An 18245-nucleotide genomic window follows, 5' to 3' on the forward strand; every position below is an offset into this window, starting at 1 on the left:
CAAATAGGTCATTTTGTAGTTTATGATATATATAGTTTGTCTAGATTTTACAAAAGTCATGTAGTACAGAGGTATGGAAAACAGCACCATCTTCGGCACCCAGGAACTGATTTTTTATTTCCACATTTTATTTGCTCGGTCATCGTACGTGGTTTTCCACGTGGATTACGCACCGCAGTTTTCAAATACGTGTGTTTTGGCAGAGGACAGCCGGTTTAGGAAGAGGTCTGTGGTCTGATACCACCGCGCAGTGACTCTGAGCTGCCTTGGTGTTTTCCCTATACGTTATAGTATGTCATGCATGGGGTGGGAGGACGAATCGTTTGAGATACGGGCAACCCACAGATGAAACCACTCTTTTTACTTAGATAAAGATGAAAAATAATTCGGTTACCCTTTCCATGCCTCTTCACATGTATTATCAGGACCTCAGTTGCGCATTCCTGAGCTCTTTTTTTTCCTGAACTACGTGCTGCTTGCCAAAAATGGGAATGGAAAATCACGTGGCTTTCGCTATGACCTCCAGTAATCTCCCCTGAAGTAAAATCGGAGGAACACATTTTCCTGTAGGGCAGAGGTACAAGGTGAGGAAGAAGCACAGTGTGATTTGTCAGATTAAATGAAGTTTATATCCGAGAACTTGGATATGCTTAAAATTCCCAACAAAACTTTGGTAGAACCTCTTTCTCAATGAAATCATACTGGTATTAAGAACAAACCCCCCTAACCATCTGTCATCTTAATTTATTTTATATAGTATACTGTAGAAAATACTGATATTTGGTCGGGTTGGTTGGTTTGTTTTTTTTTTAAATAAATCCAGCGGTAGAATTGTTTTAAAGCAAATCATACACATTTCAACGAAATAATCTTGTAATAATTTCCCCTCATCAATAATGGAGAATGCCATATCATAAGAGCTACTTTTGGACATAAAGATTTGGGTTCTGTCCTGTAAGCAGCTTCTTGCGTAGTGTTTCCTAATTCTTTATACCGCAAGAAATTAATGCAACTACTTTTACATATGCTGTAAGGTCCCAAACCTGTGGAATCTGGAAAGGGGGATGGAAGAAGAATGAAATTTTGTTTCTGTTGTGAAATATTTCCAAGAAATATATTCAAAGAAGCTCTTTGGCTTGGAGTTTGGGGGAAAGACGTTGACTTCTAACAGAAAGGGAACTGCACGAAAGGTGACCTTAAATATCACAGGCCATCATGTATGCCTGCACCCAGAGTAACAGGGGCTGATTTCTAGTGAAAACAAAACGAATATGGAGTAATGATCAGAAGCAGATGTGCTCTTCAAATTCAGCATGAGGCATGAGTTGGGAATCAGAGAAGAACAACTGTGTTAATGTACATCCAGTTCTCACACAAATAACCTTTTTTGGCAGATTACGGTGGAGGTTCATAACTCCCTCAGTAACATGTTGTGACCTCAAGCGCTGAAGCTTGGACCAAAAATACTTTGGGATAAACTTTTATAAGCTATGGAACAACAGTGACTCCTGGATGTGAACTGATTAGAAACGAGTGTTAATTTGATGTACCTATTTGGAGAGAAGCGCATGTAAGTTGGTTGGGTGTAGCCTTGAGCAGAGTTTCTGTAGCATGGCTAGATCCAACGCTGATCTAAATTTTCTGTATTAATTGCAATCTTACTGCATCTCTTTGGAGTAGATGCCACCTCGTGTGAGGTTGCCCAACTCAGTGCCAGCTGGTGGTAAAGAAGGTAATGCGAAGGTGAGGCGTTGAAGAACTACTTGCCCCAAATTTTCAGTGACTAAGGCTTGACTCTACCATTTGCTTCTTTGGGTGTTCATTTGGTGGCTTTTCTGCAACAGGGTGCCTGTTGGTGGCCCCCCGATAATTTCACACCCAGCAGAGGTACTGTGATTCGCCTTTGTGTCCTTTAAAGGGATCTTCCTGCGATGAAGAGAATCCTGTAGAAAAGAGATTAGGGGGGATTAGCTGCTCCAGCCACCCTGTGCTTAAAGGAAGGATCTGGGTCAGGAGGCCGACTCGTTCCCCTGCCCGGCTGCGATGGAGGCTGCAAAGTGTGCAAGAGGGATGCTCAGTTCCTCGGGTGCTGGCAGCGCAGCTTTGAAGCTGTTTGCACCAGTCTGAGCACATAAATTGAATGCTGGAAGGAAAGAGGTTCTGTCCAAGTCTGACACCCCCCCCCCCTTTTTTTTTTCCCCTCAAATTTGTTTAGGAAAAGAGCTGTTCTTAATGATAAACTATTGTCCCCGTAATCGAGGGATTTTTGTGGCATGCCCAATCCATTCTGATCTAACCTGAATGTTTCATGGACACAACCATGTATCTGAAATTAGGTATTTGGAGGGGGAAGAATAATCCAAAACTTGTGAAAGGTGCTAAAACCAAAAGATTTACGCTCAAAAGGAAGAGAGAGAATTCCAGCCTGAGTTCTATTTCATGTTTCATTCATTATTTCCTTTAAAACACAGGCTTAAGGCATCTGGAAAACTAAAGTTAGCCTCTCGCTACTCAGTTAAGGAAAAAAGGAAGTGATGCCCTAGCAAATTAATATATAATTTTGTGTATCCGTTTTTAGGAGAATAATTTAATCTCTAGATTTAAGAAGGATATTTGCTTCCATAGTAATCACAGACCAAGTTTATGCTCTGCAGAATCCCATTTAATAAACAGAAAACCAAACCTCAGGCACTATGAGGGCAAACATCCCGTAACACGAGTGATGAGCTAGTAGAGTCTCTCCCTGGTTGATTTTTTTTAAATTAGTGAATAGACACACAAATTCAGCAAGTTTGTCTTCTTTTATCACCTGCTAACATACAAATAAACTGGAATGTAAGATACAGATTTGAAAGTAATTTGTTGTAGGGGCCAAGAGGAAGGTGTAGAAATACCTACGTTGCTGTAGCTGGCGTGAAAGGCGCTCTGTACTTCTGCTTGTGCTGCAGGGGCAGCTGATCTCTCTTGTGGGGCCGGTGAGCTAGGCTTGGCTAATAGTAGGAAGTCCTACAGGTCAGTGATAGACTCCTATCAGATATGTGTGTTGTTGCCAGAGTATCAAGATGGTATGATTTTTACGATCGTTCTGTTGCCTTAATTAGGCTTTCAAGCAAATTTTAGTAGGTCCAGCCCTGTGTCTGTAACGTATCTGCCAGTTTGCTGCTGCATTGCACAGGGGTGTCCCGTGGACCATGATTCACGCAGCTGCACAGCTTTCCTTTCGGTTTGGCTTCCAGATTTCATACCCAGTTCAGAACAGCATTCCTTGCAGTCTTTAATTAACCTCCAACTTAGGTTATTTGGATGTTTTAATTTCTGAAGAGGACTGTTGAATGCTTACACTGACCTGGGATATTATTAGTGCCCCCTGTCCCCCTTGTCAAACCTCTGTGTGGACTTGGGTGCTGTTGGAGATCAGAGGATTTTGGATGGCTCTGGCCTTAGTTGGAATAGTGTGTGCACTTGTAAGTGTAAGGAGATAAAAGCTGGCAGTGTTTGAAGTACCACAGCTATTGCAAAATAACCTCTTTTTCTCCACAAGAAGCGACATTCAAGGAGACATCTTGGTGATGAGTACGCACTCAACCTACCAATGGGGCTGTTTATAGGAATGATTTCTTTGTATTTTGTGTTGCCTTTGCTTCCTTCTCCCTCCCCTAACTGCATTTTTTTATATCCATCATGATACATAGTCACTTCTAAACACCGGCTACTGCACAATTGACATGACAAATCTTTCAGGTCTGTCTTAGGAGTCACGTAAGAGACTTTGATTTTCTTGGGAATGGGACGTAGAAAGTTTTATGATGCTCTCTGTAACGCTGGTTTCGATTCAGCCAACTAAGGCTGTGCGTGCACACCTGCCAATCTAGATCAGCCAAAAAAAACCCGAGATGATTCCCGCCTGGGGAAGGGAAGGATCCAGTTGGGGACAGAGGATGAGGTTCTCTGACTTGACCCACCCTTTTCTCTGATGAGCACAAGGGTGCTGTAAATCTTCCCATGGCAAACGAACGATTCTGGAGCATTTCCAAGCCTCGAGAAATTGCACGTTATCATTCTCGTTGCTGGTGCAGCTGTTTTAGTGATTTAGGTAATGTAATGACAGGCGTCAATACTTGGAGTGCAAGAAAATGAGTTGGAAAAAGCATTTAGTCATGAACTCTGTGACTTTTGCTCTCATACTTTGCTTTCTTGGAGCTTGGCGCTAATACTCCATTAAGGATCAAGAGCCAGGAATTTCCTTCTGCCTTCTTTTCCGATGCTGGGGAAATACATACACACGCGTATCTACCTACGCAGTGGCAATGTCCCCTTGCAAGCATTGCCTGGTTTTGTGCTTTTAAATGCCTATGGCTAAGTGGTATTTTCAGCAAGTGAAATACAGGTCTGAGGAAAGGTCAGTGAGAAGCGAGTGCTGGACTTCTATACTATGAGCTTTAACCAAATCTGCAAAAACTTAGTTGTGTTGAATTGCTGGGGGGTGTCACCCGATGGTTGTGTTTCTTTTTTCCCCTTGATTCTCCTTTTTTTACTATAGCAACTATATAAAGTCTATTTAAAACACTTCCGTCGTGGAGATAGTACAGTGGAGCAAGTAATATATGTGCCGGGAACATATATTACAACATTTTGCTTAATGTGTTTTGATTAGTATTTTTTTATAGAAGCTGAGAAAGGAGATAAGCGTGTACAAGAATTTCTTTGGTATTTCATTCTTTGCTGGTGGCAAACCCTTCAGATAAGGGGGCCTCTGTGCAGTCCTTTTTTTCCTTTTTGGAGGGGAGTGTACAAATTTTCCCCTTACTTTGTTTTTTGGGTCACTGGTAATGTGTATCTCTTTGCAAGATCACAATATTGTTTGATACAGCTTATAATGGAAAGATCAGAAGATCCCAGGCCTGAAGTCAAAGGGTTATTGCAAAGCAAGACCACAGCAGTAAAGCTCATCCAGTTCCTAGACATTTCCACCAGTGACTCCAGCTGGTGCTCTTATTTTTTGATCCTTCCCCGTTTTCCTGAATCATATAAATAGCTAACTAACTTGTACAGCGTTTCACTTAGATAAATATATATATTATAAAGATGCTGCTAGCTGCTTTCTTAAAAAGAAGATTACAGTATCTATACAGATTGAATTACTAATACTGTGTTTTACTAACAGTTTATCTCCACACAGGTAACACAAGTAGCAAGACAACCGGGTCCTCCTGCCCCATCCCCTTACACTGCACATGAAATAAATAAGGGACACCCAAATCTTGCTGCAACACCACCGGGACATGCATCGTCCCCTGGGCTTTCACAGGTAAGACCTGGCATTGGAGCAGAGTGTTCCCAGCCTCCTTCTTTTCCTCTTGTCTGATTCTCAGCTTTGCTGCTCAAAATTTGACATAGCTGTCTTGTCTGTGACCAGTGTATAAAACTTGATTAATGAATAATGTCTTTATGTGGCTCAAACCTTGCAGTGACTTATAGGTAGCATTCAGGTTTATTAGGCATCAGTTCATTGTTGATTCTGTAACAGAAACTAAAAGCAACTTGAAAAACTATAGGAAATACTCATCCATGAGGAATGTGCTTTGCTGTTGGGTTAGGCTGCTTTGGAGCATGGCCTGACTTCCATTTTAAATGCTGTAAAAGTGCCCCATGTCCTCTGTGAGGGATTTTCCATTTCAAATGTTTTGTACAGGACGCTGCAATTCTGTAATTCTCCTTTGAAGTGGGACAGTAAAATGAATTACAAAAATGAATGCTAATAAAAGGAACGAGACAAAGGACTGATTACAAAAAAAGTACAGAAGAAGAGATAAATAGGAGTTATAATAAGAATGGAGAAATAGTGTTTAGTAAGATATGTGGAATAAATTGGTCTTTTTGTAGTCTTTATTAGATGAATATTATACAGGGTTGACGTGAGAGTGGAGAAGCTTATCTTAAAAAAGGAAGGGGCAAAAGAGACAGGTAATGGGGCGCAGAAAGAAGGGAGATAAAAGATAACAGGATCGGGGAAAGTGGGATATGTAAAAGCATTGAAGTTTGAGATAGAGGAAAGCCTTATGTTTCGTTTGCTCTTGCTTAATTTATACTTGTTCGAATAAATGGAATAAAGTAGGAAGACGTGAGCAGGTCGGCTATTAAGAAATGCGGTTTCGTTCTGAACAAGATGTTAAGCGGGGAGGCAGGATGACAAGCCGAGGATGGGCTGGGAACGGCTGCATGCTGCGGCGAGGTGGTGGTGAGAGCCTTGAGCGTACTGCAGCACTGGGAGAAGGCGAGCTTTCTAGTCCTCCTGCCAGCCTCTTTAATTTGCATGAAATATTAGACTGCAACTGACCTTTTAGACTAGGAGATACGTGAAAACAAATAAGATCATGTAAGGAACACTTCACCTTAATATTATGCATTCTAGATAAAACTTGGTGGGAAAACTGGAAACTTGTGGTCATGTTTGAAAATGTGCAAATGCTCATCCTTCTCTGTCCGAAGTCTCTGGTTTGAAGACTGAGCCTCACGTAACAGAGGGAGAACGTAGCAGGGTTGCAGAGCAAACCCTAAAATGTTGTCTGGCTTGTGTCATGTATCAAGAAATTAATTCCTGGTAAACCTCGTCAACAGAGGGAAGCTAATCATGTGGCAGATAAGCAGGGAAGAAAGAGAACATTCTAGGCAGCCTCTTCTAAAAAATATCCTAATCGAGGTTTTGTGTTTTTTTTTCTTCCCTTAATATTTTCCTGTTGAGTCAGTGCATACGTAGAGAGCGGGCTCTGTGCCAAATCACCGTTCCAGCCAGCCGGGAAAACGCTCGTTTCCTGTTCTGCTGGCTCTTATCGTCTTGGAAATGAGCGTCAGATTGTGTCACTCCGATGCCGCTAGTAGGAGCGGTTTGACCTTACGTCCTCCATGTCAGCTGAGGATCCTCAAGGGCTCTAGGAGGATATTTGTCCGCTGACTGTATGGGGCTGGCCCTTGCGTGCTTAGTGAGAGGAAGAAAAAGCAAGATCCAAGGTTATAAGCCAGGCGAAGCATCGGTCACTGCGCACTTTTGGGACTATAGAGGAGTGAGGTCTGGGGAGCTTTCCCTAAGTGATTCCTACAGAGCTGGGATTCGGTAGCAAAGCAACAAAAAGAGTGGTTTCTGTTCATTCACGGCATCTGCTTGCTTCTCAGGTATTTTCACTGTTGTGTTGTCCCATCAGCTGACCCTCTCATTTGCAGCTGGAGGTGATGGTGAAGAGTTAAAATGGAAGTGCCTATGCTTGGGACACTTTCACCAGTAAGGCTTGAAAGGGGTTCAAGACTCTTGACATAAGCAGTTACAGGGTAACTTGTCCCCAGAGAAAGTTTCCCGTACCCCTGAACTATTAGAGGTTTGGGTAAACTTTAAGGTGTGGGGTTTTTTTTGGTTTGTTTTTTTTTTTGTTAACACTAGAATTCTGAATATTCTTACGTATATCTCACTTCGACCCCTGTCAGGTGTTGAGTTTCAGTATTCTATTATGGTAAGAAATTCCCCAGTTGAGCAGAGTGTTGGATGAAAGTATTACCTTTTCATTGCATCCATCATTTTTCTCCTGTGGGTTTCATTGAATGCCCTCTTGTGCTTGCGTTAAGAAACGAGGTGAGTGGAAGTTTCCTATTTCCAGACTGCTTGTAGTTTTGTGAACTTCTATCATGACTTCATTTATTTGTTTTCTTTTAGGTAAACAATCAAAATCCTTTAAATCTCTCATCACTTGAAAGTTTTTCCATGCTGTAATTGTTCTTTTTGTCTGATTCTTGGGCCCTTTAAATCCTGCTATTTCCCTTTTGAGATAAAGGGACCAGAGCTGACGTGGTATTTGATGAATGGTTTATTACTGATTTCTTTAGCAGCAATATAACACTTCACAAACTACTCTGTCTTAACAACCGACGCTGCGTTGATTGAACACTGAACAAAGGTTGTCTTTGCGTTTGTCCAGTCGTGCCTAACGTAGCAGTGTGTGTGCGTGGCGAGGGGTGTGTGTGTTCTGGATTTGACAGAGTAATTAAAAAGGTAAGGAAGAGACCACTTCATTTGAATTAGAATCTGGTTAAGGGGTCATTGATTTCTCCACCAGAAACATGACTTCATGAATACTCATAAAACTGAGTCTTTCCAAGGTAGGGACTGCTGTTTAGGCAGTAGTGAATGAAAATATTTATATATGTTTTTGGGCTTCGGATATCATTTAGGTCTAAAAATAATTTTGCCAGTGATAGAATATGTGTTACTTGCTTTCGTGGTCACAAATTACTCTTGAGTGCTAACTGTCAGTCCAGAGCTCAGCAGAGAGGTCAGTCCCTTGCTTTTATCTAGTAGGCATCTCAGCATCCCTCCTCTTGGGGCTCGGAGTCACTCACCAGTTTCTTCAAGTGGGGATCTTGCAGAAGCCGTGCTGCGAGGGAGAACGGAGGGTTAGTAAGTGCTGCGGTTCCACAAGTGGTCCCCTCACTGTCCCAGTAAGTCTGGGTGATGGGAGATGAGGTAATATCTTAAAATGCTGGTAAGTGATAAAAGGGACTACTGTCCCTTACAAAAGCTCTGGGCACTGGGAGCTGGACCACTTTATAGGTCTGCAAACTTGTGCGTGACAAGATGACAGCATCATGTTGAGCGGTCTGTAACAGAGACTTTGGGAGCCATAGACCAGGAGATGTATGGGATATTTAGTGTCTCCTGTGGGAAGAAAAGTCAGGTGCAAATTTATGTTGTACCTTTGTAGCTGGCTTTCCTTTAACTCTTATTTAAATAAACAGAAACAGATGGTCGTGCGGTGCTGTGGTTTGGTGTCTTTTTCACTTATTCTTCTACCTTTTCCATTTGACATAGCCAAAACAAGAGAAAGGCTTGCTGTTCAACTTCCTCCAAAGTCTTTCATAATGACTAACCTCTGGCACTTTGCTGCCCTTCAGAATTAGTTTCTGCAGCAAAACGAGAAGAGCTTGGCAGCGATGTGAAACAGTCCCACACCCCCGTCTCCGCAGCAAGAGACAGCGTTTCTGCTTCCCAAATTCCAGGGCCTTGAAATCATACTGCTGCTCTCAGGAATGTGTTGAACTCCGCCGGCGTTGGGGAATGCACAGCACATGTTGCTGCAGTGATGTTATGGCCAGATGTGGCCCCACGTACATAAAATTTCATATTTCTGTTGTTCTTTGCGTGAAAGGGCCCCTCGTACCGACTGGGAGAGGAGGGGCGCATCTCCTCTGCCTCCTCTCTTGGCTTGCAGACTTCAGAAGTGGCTGGTTTGAGGCAATTCACTTTCTCAGCATACAGAGGAAAGGAGAAGTCATTGAAAAAGGAGTAGAGAAGTCTCTCCTTGGGCATGGCTACCCGAGCAAGTTATCCTGAGATCGGCTAGGGCTTGAATTTACAGTGTGCCCAGCACCACAGGGTAACTGCTTGCCTGAGCACTCTCATCCCATGGTGGATGTGAGATCGTCCAGTGCAAGTAGTGCAGGCAAAGAGCACTCACACAGGCAGTTAACACAAAGCAGCTGAAACGCTGTAAATCTGCCCCTGGCTCTGGCTTTACGTTACAGTAATTTATGGTGTAGTCGTGCCTTAAGATGGGAATAACGAGAGAGCGGAGCTCTTCCAAAGCAACCAGACTGGGGCTTGGAAGGAGGCAGCAGAAAAGTGCTTCCCTCTGTCCAGTGAGTGATCAAAAGAGAAGGAGGGGGCTCCTCCAGTTGTACCACGAGCAGGAGGCAGCGTGTGAAGCTTAGGACATCAGGAAAAGACAATTTCATCCCTCCTTGTGACCTAGGAGCGTTTTGAAGGATCCCAAGGAACAAGTGCGGTGGGTTCTGGTGTGAGAGATGAAGCAACGCGAGAGGGGAATGGTTTGGAAAAGACTCTTGGCTTTCTCTGCCTCAGCTTTAAAACTGCGGGCTCTGATGTGCGTGCTGAGGGATTCTTTTAGTCCGGGACCACAGTTTGTAAGCGCCGACTGACCATGCTTGGAACAAATGGCCAGGAATTTCCTCTGTAACTGGGGAAAGCTTTAGCTCATGTTAAGGACATGCTATGCACTGAGCAGATCGGCGCTTTGTGCCCGTGGCTACCTGCTAGGCTGAAGTGATGGAGTACCCAGTTAGCAGAGGACCCTGTGGCATCTATTGAGACCTTACTCTGAAGCTGTTGTAGTTATTGAGAGCTGTGTTTAATAATCCCTTATCCGTTTCTGACAATGTCGAGATACACCCACAGAAAACAAAAGTGCAAGAGAGCTGAATTCTCAGGATCTTGGTGTACAGAGACCTTGACTTTTAGGTGGCTGGTTTAAATCCAAAACAGATTGTACTAGCTGAAACTTGTTACCATCTGGTTCTTTGCCTTAAGTGAAAAGAGTTTTGTGGTCTCGTTCTGGTCCTCAAAAATGTCACCATCGCTAAATTAGCGTTTGTAATAGCAGTGAGACATTCCTTAGTAGCTTAAGGTCTGGGAATCTGTGCCAGGAAGCATGTCTGTGTGCCATCTGTGGCATGTTTATAGGTAATCCCCAAGCCCCTTTTTTATTATCTTGGATTCTTTCTATGGGAGCCGGAATCCTGTTATAACCATGATGTTTATTCAGTACTTCCCTCCCATCATTCGTAGCCCAATTTAGATTTTAGATGCTTTTAATAAAGTGACGTTTATTAATGGATTGGAATGGAAGGAGGAATGTAATTTAATTGTAACCTGGCCCATTCGTGACCTGTGATAAGTCAGGTGGGACACAGCCAGTGTTACGGTAGCTGTTTGCTCACAAGTGTTGGAGGCAGCTGCCTTCTATGTTTTGTTGCCCGCGAACTACGCGTTACGCTTGTCTTCCCCCAAATGCAGCTATTCCCCATCATCCGAGTCCATGTATACTTCGCTATGTGTAAAGTCAGATAATAAACTTCCACGGCCCCTGGAGCGCAACGGGCTCCCTAATTTCATAGTCTCATTTGTGCAAACGCCCTGTCCATCATTTTCTGTGTTAGAGCATCTTTCGTGGACGCCTCGATCAGAGGCAGTTCTCTAAGTGTTGCAGGGAACTCTTCACCCAGAGAGCTTTTCCATACAGGAACCTCCTTGTTTTATGTAAGGTGCCGTTATAGCAGATTTCATGCCGATTAAAACCACACAGAATCCTGTAACTCGTAGAGCAGGTATGGTTGTCAGTCAGGACATTAACTAGTAATCTTCTTTGCAGCCACAATGATGTGGACACAGAATGAAAGATTAAACTCTCCTTGCGTAAGTGAAGAAATTGGGGCTGGACCAGCCGAGGGAGAAGTTTGTATGTGCGTGCTGCCCCTCTGAACAGCAGATTTCAGTTTCTTGGGTCTTCTGTCCATACCAGATAATGAGGATAAAGAAAATTTAAACAGCTAAGCTCTTGATGGTGCTTTCTGGGCAAGAGACCTGCCTTCCAGACATATGCATTAATGTATTTTTTTCTGAGCAGTCAAGAATTTGTCCTCTTGTACTTCCCACTTCTTTTCTTGTGCATGCTTCTGTACACCCGGGTCAGGCTTCTTCACAACACATATTTTTAATGCAGCTCACTAATTCTGAGCTTGCAGGAATATATGACTGCAGGTGGAGATTTGAAAATGCAAGTTATTTAATAGCTGATAAATCCGGGAGAAGTGTAATCTTCTGTTGGCCTTTGTGTTAAAGACCTGCTGGAAGTGCAGCTGACCTCTCTGTTTTGTAATAGGATTAGTAGGTTTTTGATTGGGTTAATAATGCTGGGAATATTTGCTCATATAACGTGTTTCATTATTTTTGATTCATTGCTGTGCTTTTTACCTCCTTAGTTTAAATCTGGGCAAGTCTGTGCTGGAACCGTAAAGCATGCCTTTCGGGCTTTGGGGTGCTTTTGTCTAGGGATGCTCAACTTCATGAGTGTCTTCTAATCTGGGGAGAGCAGCTGGGTGTAAGAGCTTCAGGAAGGGAGAGCTGGGATAGTGGGGAAGGCTATTAACTTTAATAATTATTTAACCTTGGAAACAGTTAACTTTCAAAAGGCACGACATAGGTGGGATGAATGAATTGGTTTTAGTATCTGTGCACTTAGGAAGGACTAGAAACGGCCTTAGTTTTTTTTCTAACGAGGAAAGGAAAGAAAGAAAAATCTGTTAAAATTGTATCACGTACATGTGCAAAAGAAAGGTTGCAGCACAGATGCCGAGTCTAGTTAGGACTAGGTCTGCTTGCAGACCCACCCCCTCACTGCTGCTACTCCATTTTGCGGTGGATTACTGCTTTGAGAGGTGTGTTTAATACTTCTCTGTGTGGTCTTGCGTGCCCAGTGGGGGAAGATAATGTGTTTTTTCTACTGCTGCTTGAGCTTTTTCTTTCAGGAGTAACCCTAGCCTGGCTCAGAGTCTTCCCTGGCCCATCCACCCTGCTGTAAACTGAGTTATTTTGAATAAGAAAGCTCTCACAGTAGGTGTCTTGGCCACATGCATCCTGGATGCGTGATCTAGGGGAAGAGTTTTCTTTTGGCTTGTGATACTATTGTAAATCAAAAGCAGTTTTAAAATTGCCAGTAACTTTTTTGGGGGGGGTTGAAATAGCATTTTTAATAGAAAATCAAACTCCTCTGTAGCTGTTTTAAAATTGTATGGATCCCTTTCTTCAGGACTTCTCTGTGCACGTTTTCTGTTCTCACAGTCATGTGGGGTGCGCTTTATTTTGATGCTTTTCAGACTTTACCACTTGTTGAACCACATTTTTGTTCATAATATGAGATGACAAAATAGTGTGAGGCAACTTGCCATTCTCTTATGTTTAATAATTTCTATTCTGGTATTCCTTCTGTAATAATACCTTCTGTTCCATGCAATTTAATGGATGTTTTCTTGCATGCTCCAGAAAATACGTAGTTTTTAAACAAACACAATGTGTTGCAGAAGGCAATATGTCCCAATAAACACCAAAGTCGGCACAAAAGTCAGAGCTTTACCCGGTCTGCATTTTGTAAATGTAGAGGGCAGAAAATATCCCTGCAACTAGATAAAACTGGGGAGAAGGAGCCCGTAAATTACTGGAGTCCACCGTTAGCTGTTGTGTCAGATGGGGGAACTGAAGGATAACCTCCGGAGCCACTTACAACTTCGGTAGGGAGGACCTACCCAAGAGTGTGAAGGTTTGAAATCAATAAACAGCGTGGTTCTTCTGCGAACTGAAGTCTTGATGTGCTGCTTTCCGCTCACGACAAAGAGCACAAAATGATTTGATGGTTACGGAGCAGTAATTCCACTTTTGGCTCCTTGTAGCCTGGAAGGGCTGTGCCTGTGTCCTCCACGGACCCCTCCTTATGGTGCTGTTAGAAACCAGTAATTTATTTAGTTGCTTTCAATTGTCTGAATTTGCACAAAGTTTTGTATGCAATGGTATTTCTGGGCTTCAGTGTAATGCAGTAAAACTTGAACATTTTATTGGATTGCTGCCATAGACTCATAAGATGGTTAAGGTTGGAAGGGACCTCTGGAGATCATCTAGTCCAAGTGCCTGCTCAAAGCCGGGTCAGCTAGAGCAGGTTACTCTGGACCATGTCCACTTGGGTTTTGAGTATCTCCAAGGATGGAAATGTCCTTAGAGATAGACAGAAGGTGACAAATTTTTGGAGCTTTTTGTTGGGTCTTGGAGGAAAGCAGGAGGAAAGGCTCAAACTTGCTGCTGCTGTTTTGACAGTAGCGTGGACTAGGGCTCTCAGCTGACTGCAGGCTGTGTTCCTGAGCACCAGTATTCATCCTCAAAGTTCATGTTCTGGTTAAATTGGAAAGAAATTTAACCGGCGCTTTGTAAACGCAAGGGTGTCTCTCACAGGTCTGCTTCCAACAGCGGAGATGTTGGAATTTCTCCCCCCGTCACACACAGGCGCTGTATTTTTGAGTACCGTTGGAAATTAGTATGTAATGGTCATTACCAGACCACCCCCCGGCTGCGAGCCGTGTGCTGCAGTCAAGGCAGGGACTGTCATTTCAGTCTCTGTAAGAAGCCAAGTAAATTCACAGTAGCATTTACAGATGTTATGAAATGATAATCTGCTGTGGCATTATCCTTGCCTTCGTGCCTTCGTTAACAACAGTTTTGAACCTAGGCAGATTCTGTGTTGATGAATTTAATAAACAAGTGTCTTTGGGAGGAGGACAGCCAGTAGCAGGACATCTGTCCACCCCAATGTCTCAAAATTACACTTGTTTAAATATTTCACTCTGCATCTTCAGCTGGCCCCATCGCTGCAGTCTGAAATTGGGCATGGGCTTATTAGCTTGAGCGCCTTATCTTTTTTTTTTTTTATTTAAAAAAAGGCAGAAAGATTGTTCTTTCCTCCCAAAAACTGTGTGTTATATTTACCTTTGCGTGAAGCATCATGTTAAGGGACAGTTGCATTCAGCATTATAGCTGCTGATAAAATAATTGCAATTATTATGTTAAAACCACGGGGTAAGCCTGAACTTCTGGGAGATAGCGTGTCAAACAGGGACACTTTCTGTCTTGCTTTTCCTTTTCACCCTCCTCCTTCGTAACATCCCTACAGGAATAGTAACCACAGTGTCTGAAGCAGGAAGGAAAGGAGTGCGTATCTTGTGTCTGTGTTGCCCTTCGCACAAACCGTCTTTGTCCAGGGAAGAGGAAACCACGTTTCCTTCACCGCCTTCCCTCAGTGGGAATCTGATTATTTATGTTAAAATAAGAAAAATGCCTGTAGTTCTGTGGTTGTTACTTGGGACTCTGTTTCTCAGTTCAGCTTGCTGCCTTTGCCCCTGCGAATGCGTGACGCTAAATCATACAAAGCCATAAAAAAGGTTGTTAAAAATTTAGCAGGGCAGGTAATGACACAGATGATATACCCCGAGACAAACTGCTGCAGAGGAATAGAGGTAGCAAGGGTTGAGCCACATTTGCGAGAGAAGTAATTCCTCCTGGGTCAGGATATTTTTATCCTTTTAAAGGCTGAGTTTAATATTTACCAACACGGGGAATTATCCTAAAGGCTGGGCTTATGGAAAAAGGGGAGAGTGGAAACCGATGTGCTTGCGAGGAGGAGAAGTGAGGATGCCGACTGCTGCAAGCAGCGCAGGCTCTTCTCTGCTCAGTCTCCTCGTCTGCAATTTGGTGAATCCCTAAAATCCACACCAGCTTCTTAGGATGAGACACCTGGAGCTAACTGAGTATCTGGCATTTTCAGGAAATGGCTTTTGAAAAAAACCTACATACCTAAATAAACGTACCAAACAGTCACAGTTCCTGTTTATTCTCTGCTTCCATCCAAATCCAAACCTTGACGCTTCCTAGTAAATCTGACGTGCAAAGACTGTACCGGTGTCCCAGCCCCTTCGTGAGGAGCAGCGTATTTGCACTGTAGTTGTGTAAAAATCCTGTTTTAAAGTGGAAACCTTTAATCTACATAACCTGTTCAGTGTCACAGAAGAGCTCTGGTACTTACATCATTGATTTTAATGCGGCTTTGAATATTCCAAGTAATATATACCAATATCTGCAGAAAACCAGAGTGTTTTCAAGTTACTGATGCATCTTACAGTGTAGCAGCACTGGCTTGTAGAGAGTCAGCAGAGTAGAACTGCCATGTAATTTTATTTTACAGAGATGCTATGATGAGGACAAGCTGATTTCAGTGATGCCGGCTAATTTGCAAATGAGCTGCTTAAAAATTTTGAAATTCTTGATGTGCTGTATACCAAAAAAACTGCATATTTGAACATGTAGCTGTGAATGAGGACTTATATTTAAACAGAATAATCTGATAGCGTGTTTGATGATTTGCAGCTGAAGTATCATTGTAAATAACGAAAGCCAAACTACGAGCATTTAGAGGGGAACTGTGCTTATTGGTTTAATCGTTGTTGTGCTATTTCTAAAGCTGTATAGCTGGGATAATTCACAGGAGTAGTGTGAGAATGTGTTTTTATGCATTATTTGAGAGGGTACTGTGTAGAAGAGCCTGAAATGAATAAATTTAATAATTCAGGCTTCTCCATCATCGTTTGTAATATTTGCAGATGAGCTGGTTCTATATATTAAGGGAAGTGATCGTGCCCCTGTACTCGGCACTGGTGCGGCCGCACCTCGAACGCTGTGTTCAGTTTTGGGCCCCTCACTCCAAGAAGGACGTCGAGGTGCTGGAGCGTGTCCAGAGAAGGGCAACGAGGCTGGTGAGGGGTCTGGAGAACAAGTCTGATGAGGAGCGGCTGAGGGAGCTGGGGTTGTTTAGCCTGGAGAAAAGGAGGCTGAGGGGAGACCTCATCGCTCTCTACAACCACCTGACAGGAGGCTGTAGCGAGGTGGGGGTCGGTCTCTTCTCCCAAGGAACAAGCGACAGGACGAGAGGAAACGGCCTCAAGTTGTGCCAGGGGAGGGTTAGATGGGATATTGGGAAAAATGTCTTTACTGAAAGAGTGGTTAAACACTGGACCAGGCTGCCCAGGGAAGTGGTGGAGTCCCCATCCCTGGAGGTATTTAAAAGACGGGTAGATGAGGTGCTGAGGGACATGGTTTAGTGGGCATGGGGGTGTTGGGACAGCGGTTGGACTCGATGATCTTAGAGGTCTTTTCCAACCTTAATGATTCTATGATTACAGGTAGACATTACAGATACTACAGATTTTTTTTCCTACCATACTCAAATTACTCACATTATACAAGTCATGGCAGACAGCAGCTTCGAAGTCTGCTGTGACCCTGTTCTGCTGACTGCAGGGCACACCAGGAAAAAAAAAGAAAGATAGATTTGAATCGTCTAGTTACCAAAATAGTAATAAAAATCAACTCTGTTCAAAAGAAATCTTGGAGCTGAGCAATGTCATGTTTGTGTTCAGATGCAGGAACTAACCTGAGATGGTTGCAGCACAGGTTTCCAGGTATTGTAGTGACATTGGTACAGGTCCAAGGGAATACTTTTTGATGTGTCAAGCGCGGTTTGCTCCTGCAGGATTTCTGTGAGCTCTTTTGGCACTTATTTCTCTTTCCCCGCAGGACTTTACTGCTTGTACCTGCAGCCATTGGGAGGGCTACTGAAATAATGTAGGTCTTATGTCTTTGTTGTGCATTTGTCGCCAAGGTGGATGTTTCTAGCTTGATAACGTAACCCTGAGCAAAACTGAGATTGGAGGGGCAGAGAGACACTGAGGTCTCGTGTGCCTGTTTTGGCTTCTCATGGTGTTAATTTCTGAGTGCAGGTGGATTAAAAGATCTAATTCTTCGCTATCTGAACTCTTCCCACAGGTTGCTAACTCCACAGTGGGGTAGCTGAATCCTGGGCATCTCCAGAAATGCCACTGTTGAGAGCTCAGTAACGTAGTTAAAAAGTATTTTGTTTTGTCCATTGAAAACATACTAATTTGAGGTCAAAAGCTGCTTCACCTCCAGTTCAGTCACCTCTGCTGCGGGTGCTGCAGCCCCTGGGAGGACAGCAAGAGCGGGAACCTCTTCATCCCTTTCACTTGATGCTACCGGTGTTCGTAAGTCAGCACCCAGATGGAAGAATGAGCCTTTTGTTTGCAGTGTGTCTTGTAGGCGGTAGTTGTAGGAGATTCTGGGCTGTTCTCGGATGCTCTCACTGTAGCTGTTATAGAATCATAGAATAGTTTGGGTTGGAAGGGACCTTTAAAGGTCAGTTATCTCGGGCTTGCAATAATATCGCTTTTCATATCAGATTAAAAAAAAAATCTTGCTGTAATTTGGAAATTTTAAACACTTTCACAGTCACTTGAAGCCAGCACCGCTGCTGAAAGAGCACAGGAACGGGAGCAAACCGCTTGGGTTTGGGGGAAGACAGGACAGCTGCTTCTGCCGACGCTGTGAGTTCGTGCTGATACACACCTTTTGTAAAATTGGGGCCATTCAGAAAGCAAAGCTTGAGGAAAAAGAAAGGTGCTGGCTTCGTAGGAGGAGCAGTCTGAAGAACGGCTGTTCTGGTGTGCACTTGCCTGCGGGTGAGTTTATTAGGTAGAAACGAAGGTACAGGTTTTGAATTATAATCCACTTACTTTTTAAGAGCTGAATGCTGAGCGACTTGCGCTTATTGGGCACTGCACGGTTGCAGTCGTTTAGGTAGTACAGTGGTTCAATTTCAGGCTGTGGGAGGGCAGAGCAAACCCAACTCAACAAATAAACGATGATTCAGAATTAAAAGCCGCATCCTTGCTGGCACCATCCTTCCACGCTTGTGAACCAAGTGATGGTTTATGCTGCTGTTGCAGGGAATTTCTTC

General features: G+C 43.4%; 1 protein-coding gene across 2 annotated transcripts in view; it reads left to right on the forward strand.

The window, feature by feature from the left end:
* Positions 1-18245, forward strand: part of EIF4G3 (eukaryotic translation initiation factor 4 gamma, 3) — a 106301-nt gene that overhangs the window by 2385 nt on the left and 85671 nt on the right. Inside the window, exon 3 of one of the 2 annotated variants that reach the window (XM_009330333.1) lies at positions 5165-5308. The gene's annotated coding sequence lies outside the window, so the exon portion shown is untranslated. Of the gene's footprint in view, positions 1-5164; positions 5309-7116; positions 7171-18245 lie in introns of those variants that run through there. The other variant, XM_009330332.1, reaches the window with a different exon arrangement.

Source organism: Pygoscelis adeliae, unplaced genomic scaffold, assembly GCF_000699105.1.
Source record: "Pygoscelis adeliae isolate BGI_AS28 unplaced genomic scaffold, ASM69910v1 Scaffold728, whole genome shotgun sequence".
NCBI lineage: Eukaryota > Metazoa > Chordata > Aves > Sphenisciformes > Spheniscidae > Pygoscelis > Pygoscelis adeliae.